The sequence below is a fragment of the Procambarus clarkii genome, chromosome 11 (genome assembly GCF_040958095.1).
Source record: "Procambarus clarkii isolate CNS0578487 chromosome 11, FALCON_Pclarkii_2.0, whole genome shotgun sequence".
Taxonomy (NCBI): Eukaryota; Metazoa; Arthropoda; class Malacostraca; order Decapoda; family Cambaridae; genus Procambarus; species Procambarus clarkii.
Window position 1 is genome coordinate 4,009,776 of NC_091160.1, and position 19,468 is coordinate 4,029,243.

A 19,468-nucleotide genomic window follows, 5' to 3' on the forward strand; every position below is an offset into this window, starting at 1 on the left:
TTCATTATACGTTACTATGAGACAAAGGCGCCAGCCATTTTGTATTTCAACCGCCAATTCCCAGGGGATGCCCCGTTTCCCAGAGTCGGGTCACTACAGCGTGACTCCAACTTCCCAAACTCCCATGTCTGAGAGAGAACATGCTGCATAATTCCTACAACAACCTAGTTTGTTACTCTAGACAATGTTGACACTGCAGCACCAGTGTCTAGTTCCAAGGGAACTAATTTCCCATTAATTACAAAATTTACCACTTGTGACTTCGCTGAACATGCCTTTTCTTTCGCCGAATATAGTCTGCTTTCCTCACCTGCAGCTTCTTCAGACAGTTTACCTTCCTCTACTGCCTTGAGCACAGTACCACTACCTCTTCTTCCTGTATTCCCTGGTCGTCTCCCCTCCCAGGCCTTGCTGTTCCTGTTCAGATATTCCCTACACTGTGTCCCTCCTTGGTACAAAAGTTGCATATATATAGGCACTAAACTTGCACTTGCTACTACTGTGATTGTATCCAGTGTTTACATCTGGTCTGGCCCTGTACGACTATAATTTCCTGAGTAAAAGTCTTGCTTCCAAAAGCACTTTCCAGGTTCAATATCTCGAACTGTCCATGAAGTCATAGATTGTAGATCAAAGTTTTCTGCCACCAGGTTAGGGAAATGTTTATCTTCCACTACTGAACTGGTCCATAACCCGGTCGTCAAACTATGCTCCGAAGTTGTAGTGGTTAGCAAAAGCCTTCAATTCTGCATATAAATCCTGTATGGATTCCTGCTACATTTTCCTCCTCTTTAGGAAATACATCAAACTTCTGTGATATGAAGGTTTCGCTACATAATGACGTTTAAGCAGGTCAATCGGGTCTATATAGGTTTTCGTGTGGAGTAGCTCGGGTGCACACAAATTTCCGAGAACACTATACACTTCCGAACCCAGTGAAACTAAGAGTACCGCCTTCTTGTTGTCGTCCTCCTTAATCTCCCGGTACTGAAAGTTTGCTCCCAGCAGGCTGAGCCACAGGTCCAATGAGATCTTGGTGTGTTAAACGGCTCTTTTAAAATGAGCGGCGTATCCATGGCCACGGTGGTAGCACAATTCTACTGTTGCATGCGAAGCATCCACCCGTCCACAGGACGTGCCCTGCTCTCTTGATCCTCGCACCTCGTCTCGTACCCAGGCTCCCTGCCTGAGGTGTTTAATCCTCGTTGCAACTCTTATGGTTGAAGGCTGAAGAGAAACAATCTTCGTCCTCATGGTATTATTCTCGACCAACAACAAAACAATTATCAGGTACATGAATTACTATTTAAAAGATCATAAATAAAAGTATCTGCTCCAAACGTGCTACCTCCAACATCTGTAGTACTCAATCCCAACAGAACTCGTGTATATAAATAATACCAAAAAAATATCTGCCAGTTTTTTCTTAATGTATGAGAGACAGCAACAGTGCTATCGAAGGCGGGTGATGTTGGCGACGACCGGGTCTGATTCGCTGGCCTGGTTGGGCGGTGTCGTCTGGATCTGCGATTGACTGTTGCCGCGGGTGGTGTTCGTCCAGAAGTTGCGTGGAGCGCGGCCCCTTGTTGGGAGGTCGGGGAAGGCTACTGCCTGGATGTTGAATGTCTTCGGTTTTGGAGTGGCGGTGGTTTGTCTGGCTTCATTCTGTTTCAGCTTTCCTAGCTGTGCAGTCCCAGAAACGGCGGTGTGGGCTTCATCTCATAGTAGGCAGCGCTGGTAGGTAGCTTTGCAACTCCTGTAACGTTTTTCCATAGAGATGCTGCAAATCTGCTCACGGCTGATGCAGTTCTGGGCAAAGTGGGTGCATTGATAACGCCTGAAGCACTGCCGTAGGCGGATATGCTGCCTTCAGGTGCAGCAGTTCCTGGGAGAGGAAATTGTGCACAAGGGAGGAGAGGGAAACGCGAAACATGTAATACGATGGTGTTCAGTGATAGCAAAGATTACCACTTGAGGTGGTAGATGCTTGACATGGGAATGAGATATTGGTCGTAGGATTGTGGCAAAAATAAAAAATAAACTGCAGAATAAGTGACTCGGGTAGTACGCACCCCCCCCCCCTTTCCCTCCCTCGTCAATTACCACGAGCAGGAGGCATAGTGGGAGTAATGTTGGCTAATAAATGAGATTTGCATTTTTGGCTCCCTGGTTACAAAGAAAGGTTTAACTTAGGAAGTTTAGATTCAGGAAGGCTTAGTCCAGTGTGCTCTATTATGTAGTACACATTTGTTGCCAACCTTTATTCTGGACTACTGTCGTGGGAAGGACACTATTTTACAGTATTTGAGGCAGTTAGCCGATATTTTTATGTATACAAAGTGACAATGCTGACAGCTTCAGGATGCTATCTCTGGGGATTGCTAGAACCGTGTCCAGCAACCAATTTGTCTCCTTGCCACTTCGTGGATGGGAGGGAAAGGTGAGGGGGGGGGGGATTAATCTAGCTCCAGAAGTCTTCCCCACAGACTGGCAAGCAAGAGCCCCCTTGTTAAAAAATTATCACGTCTTATTAAAAAATAAGACGTGATAAAATAAATGCGGCTTGCATGTTAGTGAAGATAAGAACCAAAATAAAGGTGCAGGCAAGCAAAATTCATTAGTCTGCACTAAGTTGACTAATTGTTGATGGTTTAATGAATTGTATCGGTATAAACGGTAAACGCCTTGTGTACTTTATCCAATCAAAAACTTCAATATTTTGTTCCTCTGATAACCCTTCTGCCTGCCTAGCCGCACATTGTAATCAAAGTACCACAACTATTTTTTTCCCATAATAGTTTTCCCACAGCAGGAAATGACTAGTGATTTATTGATTTATTTAAAATTTATTAATTTACATAGTTTATTTTTTACGATAATTTTAGATACCTTTATTCCCACAAATAGTTTCCTGCACCAGGGGGGGGGGTTATTATTGTAATAGTCCATCAGTCGGAACTATCGAGTGGTAGACAATTTGCTACAATACTGGTTACTTCAAACATAAATTGATGGGTTATTTAAGGACTGCAGAACACTCATACATCACTCCACCCCCATTGCGCTTAAGGTACTCTGTGGCTAGATAGCTACCCAGTAGCTCGGTTTGTCGTGCCTGCACAGTCGTTCAATCTGTGTACTAGACGTGATCATTTCATTCCCTTTATATACTGCACATGCACAACCTGTTTTACCAGTGCCTAATTGCACAGAACCATTAGTAAAAGCATAGGATTCAGTTGGTTTGAGATTTTGGAGATTGTCCATAGCTTCTAGTGTTATGCATCCCGGTTTGTCAATTATAACATCCTTGTGCTGACATCCTTGGCGAGATGCGTGTACTGGTAGCACTTCAGACATTGTTGTCGAAGCGTTCCATCTTAATTCGGTAGGGTGGGATCTTGTCGCCGAAGAGGTAGTCCTTGAATGGCGGCTTGGTTGGTTGCGGCTAATGAGGCGAACTTTAAGTTAAGTTTTACGTTCGCCGAGGAGAGCCCCAGAATATACCCTAGTTTTAATTTTCTACGCTGGTGTAGATGTCGGCTATTAATTGACTTTTCAGTGATCGACTCTTCCCGTTGATGAAGACGGTTCTTGTGGTCTGGAATTGGTGTGGAGGTTCTTTTAGGTCAATCTGACGTAGAGGTCATGAATTGCTAAGGTCCTTCTTGCTGTCAAATTAGAATATAAAATCTACTCCTTCCTGGCCGATGTCAAGGCGAGTAACGCCTGCCGCGTCCTCGAGGATCTTCAGGAGGTCGGTCATGTTGAATGCCTGGTTATTAAGGCATTGTTGTTAAGGCACTGCGTTGTCGACTATCGCAGTGTTTCAGTCGGTTATGTGAAAGTGAAATTCGTAGTAGGAAGAAAAGTCTTGTTCCTTTGTGCTTATGTGAAGGTAAAATTTAGTGGACGTGTTTGGTTCCTGTTTCTGTACAGTTGTTAATCATGTAAAATTGGCCTCACAATTAGTATCAATGTCAAGGGAGTTAAAACAAAACTGTCTAAATGACAACACTAATATACTGTGTGATGGGGAATAAAACAATGTACAAAAACCGTCCAGAAATATCTGAACACAATGGCGTGAAATAACCTTTAAGCACTGACCAATAACTCTATAATATAAAAGTAGATGGCATACATAATGAATAACGATCTAACCAGTGTGGTTACCGTTTTGTTCATTGTGGTTGTGTAAACACTTATCAGTGCAACGCGTCTGACCATCTCAGTCTACCCGCATCTACTCTGGCTTTCCCGTGTCTGGAGGAGTGGCGTCAGTTACCAAATTATCAAATGTTAAGTCTGACAAACTGGGAACGATCACTCTAAACATAACTATAATGTACACTTAACTAATGTACACTTAGCATAATATAGTAATACTGAATACAATAAAAGAATTGGTTACAGGGTCGGTCAATGATGCAAAGTTGGTCATAATACGCTCACCACTGCTGGCGACGCTGACTGACCTCTCAATCTTGATAAACCCACAAGATGTATAAATGAATACTATCAATGGAGATGCCACTCCAGACCGACAACCAGAGTGCAACTCCCTAGTCTCATGACTGATGGATGCCTACTACTATAGATACTGACACGACAGCATGATAAAAATACCAAAACAAAATGCTCATCATAATAGTATGCAATTTCATACTACAAATAAAACTGAGGGATGAAAATGTAATTATTTCATTTAATTCTTAGTAAGAATAGGGTAATTGATTCGTAACATCTTTTAATTGTCTATGATTTCAACGCTGTCACACTCCTTTGAATGTTATTATGCTAGACTCTCAAACACACCCTCATAGATCCTCTTTGCATTTTTAAGCACCCTGGCAAACACTGTCATGTACTGGGGATTTATTTGACTTTCATTTTTCTACTTAATAACATCCTCCATGGTAACTGCTAGTCGACCTGTCTTTCCCCACCAGTATGGAATTGATAGAAAGTTGGCAGATAGATGTTAATTGTGAGGTTCTGAGGCTAGGTAATAAAGCAGCCAGTCCTCTAAAGACCCAAAGTCCATTCCATGCACCTGCCAAACCCTGTAGCCATTGACCCCAGGCCAATGGCTACAGCACATTCAGTTCCCTGACGAATCGGTTGTCTTGTCCGGCAAACCTCTCGGCTAGTCTAACAAGACGAGGGATAATGTCTGCGCGTGATGCAAAGGGGGGGGGGGGTGCTTGCTTGAGCAAGAAATTCCAGAGTTTGGAGAGGATGGGGGAGGAAGGAGGACGAGACGGTGACATTCTTGGAAGAGGATTTGGTATGGAGAGAAGAGGCTTGAATTTCGGTGGCCTTTCCACCACGGATTAGACTTTTTTCGGTGTAGGCTTACTGCTAGAGTTCTTAAGCGGCAGGAGGCTAGTGGTGAGGCGGTGGTGGTGGTGTTCTGGTACAGTTGAGGTGTTCTGTCTAGCGTTCAGACGTCGTCTTCCCTATTGAGGAGTACTTTGGCCTGGCCCATCTTCAAGCGTCAGGGAAGGTTCGTTTGATTCGTCCACATTCAAGCTTTGGTAACGGTTCCTTCTGGGTCTTCTCTTTTGTGGACATATGGTGGTGCCACCCAGTCATAGTTTGGGTCGTCTACAGTCCCGGACTGAGATTAGTCACCACCAAAAATCATCCTTCTCGTGTCATTCTGTAAAAAATAAAGCAAACCATCCGAGAACAACTCTTCCCTCTCAGCTCGCTTATGCGTCCCTGAGTGCGCGCACACATTCAGCAAGAGAATCACAGAACCCATAAAAGACACACGAGCCAAAATCACATTACCACAGTCATCCATTTCTGAGCTCGTTATCCCCATACTCGCCCTCTTCGCCAACAATATCATCGTGCCACCCTTTGATAACACAGGAGGGTTCAGCAACACCTCGAAATAATCAAACACCTCCAGTCGGTCCATACACTTAACATTATGCTCCTGAATAAATATAACATCCAACTTGTGATAGCGGGCCACCAACACAAGCTGACGTTGCTTCAAATGGCAATTCAACCCATTAACGTTCAATGTCGCACATTTCATCCACACATCCATTGAGAAAAATAAACATAAGACGACATTCACACACTACCACTACATCCCAGGGTAGCATCGCACTCAACAGAAGAGCCCTCAACCCCATCCCCCAAAACTACTGGAGTGGGAGCCACTTCGGCAAGCTTACCCAGAGAACTCTTCTGGAGCCTTACCCACCAAATCTCCCCCTACCGACTCTTCCTGGACTCCTTTCACAATATCCCACCAATCCACATTCTGTGTATCACCAGGTGGTGGACCACTCCCGCGAATTTTAGCGACTCCATCACAGACACGCCCCCACCAGAAGGCGGAATATCAGAGTCGGACGGAACCATAGGATCACACTGCACAGCCGTCAAGGAAAGGGGGGGGGGGGGTGCCAGCCTCCTCCTTGCATCTAGGATATTCTGAAGAGAACCCCCAAATTTCTGCCGCTTCATACTGTGCTGCCCAGTGCCAACAGGCAATCTGCCTCACGTCGTTCAGAACCGCGACTAGGAGCATGTACATCCTCCATAAGCACTTCTGCCACCACCTCAGTTGCTCGAGCAGCAGACAGAGCTGCATCAACACCATCACGGATCACTTGCTGCGGGTTCCGATGCACACCAATCGACTCAGCATTGGAGCACCCATCCACCGATGAAATGCCCACCACTGCATCTACCACCTCGCCAGAGCTGGTAGTCACCGCAGCACACTCGCCTTTGGAGCCTGTCTGCACGGGCACGCACGGGCTTGTAGGGAGATCAACATCCCCACCAGACCGTCCGGGAGACGCCACAGCAGTACGGACGTCATCCCCACCAGGAGATACCACTGAAGCAGCACTTATAGGACCCAGATTGGCGCCATCCACCACTGCATCCGTTCCCAAACAAGGGGCACTGCTCAAAACTGATAGATCTTCTTGCTCGTGCAAAGGAGGAAAATCATTTTCATTAAATAGATTAACCCGGTCGTCCATCCTAGTGGTGCAGGCATCAGCCATATGGCCAACATGACCACACTTGAAACATGTCAGAGTCTGCCCCTGGTAGAAGAAGCCGACCGTATAGTCAGCAATCGATAGAGAGGAAGGCACATTTCCACGAAGGACTATTTTTGCCGTCCTGTAACCATTCAAGAGTCCCTTGACGGCTCCAGACGTGTGCCTACACACACGAATAAAGTAGACACGCCCATACCTGGCAAGCGCCCAACGGAGAAGATCCTGACATTTCAATTGGAGCATTTTTAATAGATACGTATATGTACTCCACACTCAAATTTGCCACCCCTCACAGAGCCCCGACCGTTGCTCAGCCGCACCTCCCGATCCTCATACTGTTCGATAAACTGCCGGAACAAGCAATTCTCGGCGAACTTCACCACCACTCTGTCCTCGCGAATGATCTGCAGACCAAAGAGTTCTTCTACCTTCACTTTCATAATATCAAACAGCGTATTGCTGATGACCCCAATATCCACTTTGCAGGTGAATGTCAGCCCAGCCGACTCCTTCCTCCTCAGTAGCGGCACGTAAGTCCCCATACCGAGACGAATAAGTAGTCACCCTGCAGTGGCAAACGACCACTCGCCAGGGCAACCGAGAAGCGATCAATGGAAACACCATCAGACACCCCTCAGGATCGTCCGACCTGGCTGGTGGTTCAGAGTGGACTCGCCCATTTATACTGTTTCCTTTTAGAATTTCCTTGCCCTAATCCAACTTAATATAGCGCCCTCAATACCATGAGCCTCTATTTTTTTTAATCGGTCTTTCATGTGGCATTGTATTAAAAGCTTTGCTAAAGTCAAGGTACACATCACAATCTTTACCACTATCAACTGCCTCAACTATACTGGAATAAAAAGATAGCAAATTTGTTAAACATGAACGGCTATTTGTAAAACCATGTTGCGACTCTTTTATTAATTTGTTTTTAAAGATGAAGACGAAATGTATTTGCAATTATCGATTAAAGTAACTTTCCCACAATAGACGTTAGGCTAATTGGCCGATAGTTTGATGCAAGTGATCTATCTCCTTTCTTAAAAATTGGTACCACATTAGCTACCTTCCATGACTCTGGCACTCTACCTAACTCTATTGATTTATTAAATATGGTAGACAGTGGCTCGGAAAGCTCCTCTTTGCATTCTTTAAGCAACCTGGCAAACACTTCATGAGGCCCTGGGGATTTGTTTGGTTTGAGTTTTACTTTTACTATTCATTTAATTACGTCTTCCCTGGTAACTGCTAAACTATTCAACCTGTCCTCGTCCCCACCTACATACTTGTTCGGCTGAAGGCATATTGTTAAGTTCCTCTTTAGTAAATACAGATATAAAATATTTATTAAAAATACTACTCATCTCCTCATTATCCGTTATTTGACCTGTCTCGGTTCTTAATGGACCTATCCTTTCCCTAATCTTTGTCCGGTATAACTGGAAAAACCCTTTAGGATTTCTTTGCTTGCCCTGCTATGCGAACTTCGTAGTTTCTTTTTGCTTTCCTTATCTCTTTTTAAGTATTTCTAACCAGTTGTACGAATTCCTGTTCTAAACTGACTTCCCCATTCTTAATCCTTTTGTACCACGCTCTTTTTACCTATAAGGTTCTTCAGATTCTTTGTTATCCACTTTGGATCATTATTATTCGAGCTATTCAATTTATTTGGTATACTACGTTCCTGGGCTTCGCTTAGAATATTTTTAAATAGGTTGCCATGTTCACAGAAAATGGTACCATCCGTTTTCTATGCGGCGGCTGAGACGCCAGTAAGGGAGGTAAACAAGAGCGTACAGGACGCTACCAGCTTGGAAGCTGCTAGTCATGTATCAGTTTGAGTATTAAAGTCAATAACCAAGCCATGTCTTTATATCAACCCTACAACCAAGACTTCCTCAGTATCACACACCACCACAGTTATATTTTGAACCCACATCGAAAACCCCGTCACCTATCGCTGGGTTCCTTTTACGTCACCTATCGCTGGGTTCACGTCTAGCTCCAAGACCGGCCCACACTCCATACCCAAGATTTTCCAATCTATTTGACCCAAAAAATTTCTTAGGCTATTGAAATTAGCTTTTCGAAATCGGGCACTTTAACAAAATTTTCTCCTACAGATCTATTCCATTCTATGCTAAATCTGATTTCTTTATGATCACTTTTTCCTTGCTTACTCCCTATTTGGATGTCCTTAATTTGTGTTCCCCTGTTAGTTAACACTAAATCTAAAATATTATTTTCCCGCGTTGGTTCCTTAATTGTGTTGCGAAAGAAAGCAATCGTAAATTCTAGAAAATCTTCATTATTCCCCGTTTTATTCAACTAGTTTATTCCACTAAAATTAGTCACCCATGACAAATACTTTTCGATCTAGATATTTCATCCCATAGATGCTTTGCTTCCATTCTGTCTAAATTTGGTGGCCTATATATAACTCCTATTATAATATTATTTGCTTTTTCGTTTAATTCTATCCAAATAGTTTGTATGGCTCAGATTTGATTCCCTCTTTGAGACTACATTTCTAATTGTCCCTAACGTATATGGCTACTCCCTCTCCTCGTGTAATATGTGTGAAATTAGTTGTGAAAGAACTTGGTTAGAAATATGTGTGAAATCAGTGGTCTCCGTGGTGTAGTGGTAAGACACTCGCCTGGCGTTCCGCGAGCGCTATGTCATGGGTTCGCATCCTGGCCGGGGAGGATTTACTGGGCGCAAATCCTTAACTGTAGCCTCTGTTTAACGCAACAGTAAAATGTGTACTTGGATGAAAAAACGATTCTTTGCGGCAGGGGATCGTATTCCAGGGACCATAGGATTAAGGACTTGCCCGAAACGCTACGCGTACTAGTGGCTGTACAAGAATGTAACAACTCTTGTATATATCTCAAAAAAAAAAAATGGTTTAAATCCATTTATTTGATATTCTGCAAATAGTTCTCTATTTTCTACATTCAACTACGTTTCGGTAAGCGCAATAATTTTTTTTTTTGTGCAAACAAGAGCATTTAATTGGTTTATTTTATTTCTTAGACTTCTATTGTTCGTGTAATACACCCTAAGTGAATTGTTATTTTGAGGCCCTTCTCTTTCCCTGATCATTTTGCCAATTCCTTTCTCCCACAAACGCATACTTTTATTACCTCCTTCCTCCAAATCAATTCCTATACCACTATCTACTAACAGTTTAAACCCAAACAAACGCCTCTAACCACTGGTTCCAACGAGTTCGCAACCTCCACCACCCAAGCCCTCGATAGATGCACCCCATCCCGAGCATACATTTCACTTCTTCCATAGAAGTGTTCCTAGTTGTCTATGAAAGATATTGCATTAGACTTGCAATTTCTTTCCAGCCGGCAATTGACCCCAAGTGCCCTCGACATCCATTCATTTCCCACTCCCTTTCTTGGAAGAATGCCACATATGATCGGGATTCCTCCCTTGCTCCTAACTAATTCTATGGCTGTCTTGAATCTTTGAATTAGTTCCTCACTGCTAATACGCTCAACATCATTACCCCTGCACTAATACAAATAATGGGTTTGTTCCCATTTCCTTTCATATTCATGTTTCCAACAATATCACTAATTCCAGCTCCCGGATAGCAAACCCTTAACCTGTTCCCCTCTAGCTCTGGCACAAAACGTTCTGTCTAAATACCTCACCTGGGAATCTCCCACAACCAAACTTTGCTTCGTTCCTCCCTTTTCCTTTTTGAGACTTTGTGGAACCTGCGCTTCAATGCTCCTCGTTGCTTTGCCTTTGCCTCCTCGTTGAACTACAGGTTCACCACAGCACTCGTCCTCTAACACATCAAATGCGTTAGGAGTCCTTAGGCTATTAGTTGTCGGTTTTGCCAAGGTCTTCTTAAGACCCCTGTGCTTTACAACTTGCCAAGACGGTCTTTTTAATACTGGTCGCCTCCTTTATTTCTTCCTGATGTTGTTTCAGCTGTCGTACCACCTCCCGTTGCGAATCGAACTCTGTCCTCAGAGCTCCAACTAGATTCATCAGTTCCTTCACTAATCCTTCCATTATTGCTGTAATAATGTTACTACAATCGGAGCTGGAGCTAACACAACCTCTCACACTGTGGTCCGGTTATTGTGCTGACCATACAAATACCTGTTACAAAAGTTATAGCTATTATTACTGCAGCTTTCAGGTCTCTGGGCATTTTTCTTCTAAATTTGAAGTAATTTCTTTAATTTGCACGTTTCTAATAATTGCATTAGACAGTCCCAAAGCCAAAATAGGTTTTTTTCCTGCAAGTCTCATTGGCCAATCAATGTCATGTTTACCAACTCCAACATGGGACGGGATCCACACAAATTTTATACAACATTTATCATTGGCAAAAATTTCATTCCATTTACTATTACAAGCTACTTCAGACATAAATTAATGGGTTATTTAAGGACTGCAGAACACTCGCACCATCACTCCACCCCCATTGCGCTTAAGGTACTCCGTGGCTAGATAGCTACCCAGTAGCTCGGTTTGTCGTGCTTGCCCAGTCGCTCAATCTGTGTACTAGACGTGATCTGTTGTTGTTGTTTTCAGATTTAGCTACTCAGGACGAAGTGTCCATGTAGCACGGGCTATGGTGAGCCCGTAATTGAGTTTGGTTATACATGATAACCTATTTCCTGTGATATTTGGGTCTAAGTTTAAAGTGGAGGAGGGGATTTCTCCTTTTCCCTGCTTATTTATCGCTTCTGTTTTAGTGCACTAGTTTTAATCTTGTTTTATTAACATTATCTTGGCGGCGGATGTAGATGCAGAATGCTCACTAGTGAGTCCCATTCCTCAACAGCTTTTCTAATCATTGTAGTCGCGGTGGAATGTGCATCTACTGCAGCTGCTGTCGTTGGATTAATGTTGAGTTTGATGTGCAGGGGTTCAGTAGCTTCATATTCCAGTAAGTAGTGCAATAGTGGCGCCTCTGCTTTAGTTTCACAGATGTGACACTCTTTAACTATTGGGTTAATTACCTCCCAGCAGCACTTGTAACCAAGTCTGAGTCTGTGTATGGCTACTGCAATGTCGCTGGATATCTTTTTGCCAGGCTTGAAAGAGGAGTAACCAGTGGCTTCTTCGTACCATATCGCAGTGGATCTTCCTTCTGCTACTTTGGCTCTGTGGCGACTTTCGATAGTTGAGAATAGTTTCTTCTTGATTTGCTCCTTTATCTGTGAGAAACTTGGAGGTATTTGAACCTGTACAACAGATAGAGCAGTGGCAGTTTTTGCTAGTGAGTCTGCCTTTTCATTACCATCTATGCCAATGTGACTTGATATCCAATTTAGGGTGATTGACAGCCCTCGATTATGGGCTTCTTTTCCTATATGTTGAATTTCTGTGAGTTGTATATTATCTCTGTGCTGACTGGATAGCAATGCCTGGAGCGAAGATTTAGTCTGTATGAATGATGACATCATGTAAATTATTCTCAATTGTATAGTTTATTGCCTCCTTCAGGGCATATAATTCTGTTTGCAAAGTTGAGCACCCACTATTCATGCTCCAGTAAGCTTCATGGTTGGTAGTGTAAACTGCTGCCTCAGCAGAACCTCTCTATTGATCAACTGATCCGTCTGTGAAGATGCGAGTCGTTGTGGGTCTAGATAGTTTCCATTTGTTGTTGTATTACTTCCTTGAGCCTCTGCGGGTCACGTGCTGATTTTTTAACTGGTAATCTTTCAATGATTATCTTTAGATTCGATTCTTCCCATGGAGGAGGCTGCCGAAAGTGTTGATATGGTCCATCTTCCCCCTTTGTTTTTAATGGTCCATTTCAGGTACATTTTCTCTAAAATCCTCACATTATCCATCCATGAGCGTGTTCTATACTGTAGGTTTTTCTGAAAGGATTTATGTATGCTGTCTTTGATTGACAGTCTGGCGGTTGTTCCAGTAAGTTTTCCTATTATGGTGGCTATCCTTTGTTTCATCCTGTTTTCTAATGTTGGTAAATTTGTTTCCATTCTAAGGTTCTCTCTACGCGTCCATATAGGTGCTCCCAGCATTGTTCTCGGAGCATCATTTTGAGAGGCTTCCAGTTTCTCCCATTGGGTATCACTGAGGGATGCAGGGGCAGCATAGTCGTTGAGTGACCGAACTGCTTGAACGTAGTACATTTTGAGTACTGGTTGAGATGCACCCTCTCTAAGATTGGTCAGAGAGCGCAAAGCTGAGTTTCTGGCTTTACAGCGTTGCCGAAGATATTCAATTTCTTGAGTGAATTTCAACTGTCTATTATGATTCCTAGGTATTGAAAAGAGGTAACCCACTCAATTTCTTGTCCTTGTATTGCCAGTCTGATGTCTTGAGTTATTGTAACGGCCATAGCTTTTGTTTTATTGCTGTTTATTTTCACTGCTATGCGTTCCGCTTCCCTGCTGATAATATCTAAGCATTTTTGTGCATGGTTCCTTGCAACTCCACATTTTTGTGCATGGTTCATGAGACAGTTGAAGAGGAAGGGGCTTTGTATTCCTCCCTGAGGAGTTCCATTTTCCAGCCTCTTTGAGGTCGATGGTTTTTCCATGGAATTTGACTTTAGCTTCTCGGTTAAGCAGGCTTCCTTTGGCAAAAGCAAGTGTGTCCTTTGATTTCCTTATTCACAAGGCAGCACAGTGTAGCTGGAGCACGGGCTAACTCGAAGGCTTTTTCAATGTCTAGAAAAATAAGGATTCCAGGTTTGTCATGGATTTTATCCAGGAGAGGGAGGTAAGGCATCCTGAGGTTCCAACACCTTTTCTGTAAGCAAACATATTTTGGTGTAGTGGATTGACTTTCCATTCAATTCGATTAAGGGCCATTCTTTCTGCAGTTTTGGCCATACAGCTTGTTAATGAGATGGGTCTTGGATTTCCTGGGTCTTTAGGTTTTGGAATGGGAACTATAATTGCACTGACCCAAGAGAGTGATCGGGTTCTTGTCACCCATACTGTTGACGAGATTCAAAAAGGCTTCTTCACCCTTTTCTCATAGCTTGACTAGCGTGTTGTAAGTGATTTTATCCTCGCTTGGAGCTGTATTATTAGTTTTATTTGTAGCACTTCTGAGTTCTTTCAGATTGAAAGGTTGGTCTAGTTCATCAGGTAGGGGCTAAAGCATCATCTATTTTTTTTTCCATCTTGCTGCTTGAAATCTTTGTTGGCGAGTCAGAGTTGCTTGAGGAAGTTGAGCGGAACTGGCTCTTGAAGCAAATAGATTTGCTAGCCTTTCTGCCTCTTGCTCTGGATGAACATGGTGCGGCAGAGCAGGAGGCGATTTTCCTTTGGCCTTGTTGATCTGCCTCCAGATGTCGCCCAAGGACGTATGCTGATTTAGTTTGGCACACACCACTCGACCCATTTTTCTTCTGATTTTTGCTGTTTCTTCGTGCACATGATCTCGGACAGCTCTAAGAAGTCTTAGATTAGCTTCGGTTCTATCTCTTCTGAAATTCTTTCGTGCACAATTTAGTCTGTTATGTGACTCTTTGATCCTATTACAGTAATACCAATGGTCCTTGTGTTGTTGGGTAATTGTTTTCCTCTTGGGGATGGCGTGATTTGCTGTTCTATGTATTGCATTTACTAAATCTTTTTCCATTTCTTCGGTGTTGTCAGGAGGAGTGTAGTTTTGGTGCCAAGTTTCGAGAGCTTCCTGAAACTTCGTCCAATCTGCCTTGATAAAGTCCCATCTGGGCTCGGGAGCTGGAGGTCTAGGAGGTAGTGCTATATTAATAACTGTTTTTGTAGCAAAGTGGTCACTAGTCAGAACATGATCCACTGACCAATGACACAACTCATAAATACTGGTGGAAACAAACGTGAGATCCAGCTTTCCCCCACAAGTGTGGGTTGGTTCCGTCGAATTAAGCAGACTGATTTCTGGCACTTCATCCAAAAGGTGATCAATATGTCTTCCGTTGGCGTCGGTTCATGGTGAATCAAGTAGTAATTCACTATGAGCGTTGAAGTCGCCAGAGATGATGATAGGTGTAGTGACTGCTATTTCAAAGATTGTTGAGAGATCCATTTCGTGTTCTCTCTGGCTCTTGTATACATTGAAGATGGACAGCGTTGAGTTCCTCATAGTGAGCTTAACTCCCATAATTTCGACGTTCTCGCCACAGTTGGGCAGGTCTGTGATTGCCGTGGCATTGATATTTCTTACTAGAATTGAAATGCCTTTGGTGCCACCTTGTGCCATAGGGCAGTGGAATCCTTGATATCCTGGGATATTGATATTTCTGCCAGTCCTGGTGAGTGTTTCTTGAAGTAGAACAATATCAATGCTATCCTTGAAGCACTGCTCTGAGTGTTTGTGCTTTGCTTTTGAATCCTTGAATATTCCATTGTATAATTTTGAGATTGTCCATTTTTCCGTTATAGTGGAATCATTGAGTCCATGGTTTTTACAGTACTGGTTTTCCCGACGGTTTGTCTTCTTGGCTGGAGTGGAGACTTTCTTCTTGGTGGGTGAGGAGAGACTAGGTTGGGTTGAAGTCTTTGCTACATCCAGCTACTGGGGCATTTGATGATGTAGGGATCATCATTTCTGCTTGGGAGGTCTTGGAGGCAACAGCAGGTATGTTCGTTTTGCTGCCTTCATCTATTCTGTTGCTGTTTCTTAGTGGAGTAGTGCTTCTTTGTTTCCTCCAGTTGTTGGAGGCCCTGTCCTTGCTCAGACTAGAAGGATTTGGTGCGTCACTGTTGCTGATCTTCATTTATTCGAACTTGCCAAGGAGTGTACCACTGGCCGGTCGGCCGGGCAACGGCCGACGGGAGCCGGTCGGCCGAGCGGACAGCACGCTGGACTTGTGATCCTGTGGTCCTGGGTTCGATCCCAGGCGCCGGTGAGAAACAATGGGCAGAGTTTTTCACCCTATGCCCCTGTTACCTAGCAGTAAATAGGTACCCGGGTGTTGGTTAGCTGTCACGGGATGCTTCCTGGGGGTGGAGGCCTGGTCGAGGACTGGGCCGCGGGGACACTAAAGCCCTGAAATCATCTCAAGATAACCTCAAGATAACCTGGCTTTTTACCGAGGGTCTGGTCGATTGGGGTCTAGAAGTTGTTACTTTGGGTTGCTGGGTTGATCCGAAAGCTAGTATTCATTTTACCCCCTCTGGACATCGTTTGTTCCAGGCGTGATGTGTATCCCCGCAGTTCGGGCATTTTGCTTTCGTTTGTTTGCCTTTGTGCAGATTCTTGCATATGTTGGTATTGTGGAGCTCGCTACATACACCACATCGTTCCGGGCCTCTGCAGCCATCTTTGTAGTGGCCGAAGCGCTGACATCTGTAACAGCGCATGGGTTCTGGGTTGTACAGTCTCGGCCTGAATTGACCATAGATCCCAACACTCTGTTGATGCGAGGTCCTTTTATTGTTACAAGAACCTCTCTTGTTTCGATATTGTTGTGCTTGAATCTTTCCGCCATTGTGACATTTGGGCATTCTAGGAGTCTTTGCATGAACTTCGACCGGGAAATCTTGAACCATTATTTTGGTGTGTTTTTTCTTCTGGTTTTAGTTCAACTAGGTGTTCTGTGTTCCTGAGGTTTGTGATTATATCCGGATTAGCTGTGGATATGTTATATCTACCTCTAATGTCGGGTTTGGCTCTAAGATCTGATCCTGGATTATTATTATTCCAGTGCGGCAATGTAAGCATAAGTGGGACCATCTACTGGTTTTTTGGTTTTGAATATGGTCCTTGGCATTGGTTTGGGTGCTGCTCTTGAGTTCTGGTTGGCTTCTAGTTTGGTTTCTTTTGGCGTTTCTTCGGTTCTTCTTCGTTTGTTTCCCTTTCCGTTGCCTACAAGTTGCCACGGTACTTCGTTTAGGGTTGGGTCGTCTTCAGCAATTTTCCTTGCTCTTGCTACTAGATCATTGTCCTTCTGACGTTAATAATTCAAGAAGGATGGTTAGACGTTAATAATTCAAGAAGGATGGTTAGGAAAGTCATATCCTGGGGAGACATTGTTACACTGTACTAAGAGAGTAACTGAGGGAGTGACTGTAACTGTGTACTGCTACACTCGGCGACTGACTGTGCTCGTAAACGTGATCATTTCATTCCCTTTATATACTGCTCGTGCACACCCTGTTCTACCAGTGCCTAATTGCACAGAACAATCGGTAAAAGCATAGGATTCAGTTGGTTTGAGATTTTGAAGACGACCGTTCATAGCTTCTAGTGTTAAACATCTCGGTTTCAATTAAAAATTGTCAATTATAACATCCTTGTGCTAACATCCTCGGCGAGATGCGTGTACTGGTAACACTTCAGACATTGTTGTCGAAGCGTTCCATCTTATTTCGGTAGGGTGGGATCTTGTAGCCAAAGAGAGAGTCCTTGTATGGTGGCTTGGTTGCGGCTAATGAGACGAAGGTTAAGTTCAGTTTCACGTTCGCCGAGGAGAGCCCCAGAATATACCCTAGTTTTAATTTTCTACGCTGGTGTAGATGTCGGTTATTAATTGGCTTATCGGTGTTCAATTGACTCTTCCCGTTGATGAAGGTTCTTGTGGTCTGGAATTGGTGTGGAGGGTCTTTTTAGATCAATCTGACGTAGTGGTCATGAATTGCTAAGGTCCTTCTTGCTGTCAAATTAGAATATAAAATCTACTCCTTCCTGGCCGATGTCAAGGCGAGTAACGCCTGCCGCGTCCTCGAGGATCTTCAGGAGGTCGGTCATGTTGAATGCCTGGTTATTAAGGCATTGTTGTTAAGGCACTGCGTTGTCGACTATCGCAGTGTTTCAGTCGGTTATGTGAAAGTGAAATTCGTAGTAGGAAGAGAGGTCTTGTTCCTTTGTGCTTATGTGAAGGTAAAATTTAGTGGACATATGTGGTTCCTGTTGCTGTACAGTTGTTAATCATGTAAAATTGGCCTCACAATTAGTATCAATGTCAAGGGAATTAAAACAAAACTGTCTAAATGACAACACCAATATACTGTGTGATGGTGAATAAAACAATGTACAAAAACCGTCCAGAAATATCTGAACACAATGGGGTGAAATAACCTAAGCACTAATCAATAACTCTATAATATAAAAAATGAACGGCATATATCATGAATAACGATCTAACCAGACTGGTTACCGTTTTTGTTGATTGTGGTTGATATCTAAACACTTATCAGTGCGACGCGTCTGACCATCTAAGTCTACCAGAGTCTACTCTGGCTTTCCCGCGTCTGGAGGAGTGGCGTCAGTTACCAAATTATCAAATGTTAAGTCTGACAAACTGGGAACGATCACTCTAAACATAACTATAATGTACACTTAACTATAATGTACACTTAGTATAATACAGTAATAATGAATACAATAAAAGAATTGGTTACAGGGTCGGTCAATGATGCAAAGTTGGTCATAATACGCTCACCACTGCTAGCGACGCTGACTGACCTCTCAATCTTGATAAACCCACAAGATGTATAAATGAATACTATCAATGAAGATGCCACTCCAGACCGACAACCAGAGTGCAACTCCCTAGTCTCATGACTGATGGATGCCTACTACTATAGATACTGACACGACAGCATGATAAAAATACCAAAACAAAATGCTCATCATAATAGTATGCAATTTCATACTACAAATAAAACTGAGGGATGAAAATGTAATTATTTCATTTAATTCTTAGTAAGAATTGGCCAATGGCTACAGCACGTTCAGTTCCCTGACGAATCGGTTGTCTTGTCCGGCAAACCTCTCGGCTAGTCTAACAAGACGAGGGATAATGTCTGCGCGTGATGCAAGGGGGGGGGGGTGCTTGCTTGAGCAAGAAATTCCAGAGTTTGGAGAGGATGGGGGAGGAAGGAGGACGAGACGGTGACATTCTTGGAAGAGGATTTGGTATGGAGAGAAGAGGCTTGAATTTCGGTGGCCTTTCCACCACGGATTAGATTATTTTCGGTATAGGCTTACTGCTAGTTCTTAAGCGGCAGGAGGCTAGTAGTGAGGCGGTGGTGGTGGTGTTCTGGTACAGTTGAGGTGTTCTGTCTAGCGTTCAGACGTCGTCTTCCCTATTGAGGAGTACTTTGGCCTGCCCCATCTTCAAGCATCAGGAAGGTTCGTTTGATTCGTCCACATTCAAGCTTTGGTAACGGTTCCTTCTGGGTCTTCTCTTTTGTGGACATATGGTGGTGCCACCCAGTCATAGTTTGGTTCGTCTACAGTCCCGGACTGAGATTACAGTCGGCACCAAAAATCATCCTTCTCGTGTCATTCTGTAAAAAATAAGCTAACCATCCGAGAACAACTCTTCCCTCTCAGCTCGCCTATGCGTCCCTGAGTGCGCGCACACATTCAGCAAGGGAATCACAGAACCCATAAACGACACATGCGCCAAAATCACATTACCACAGTCCTCCATTTCTGAGCTCGCTATCCCCATACTCGCC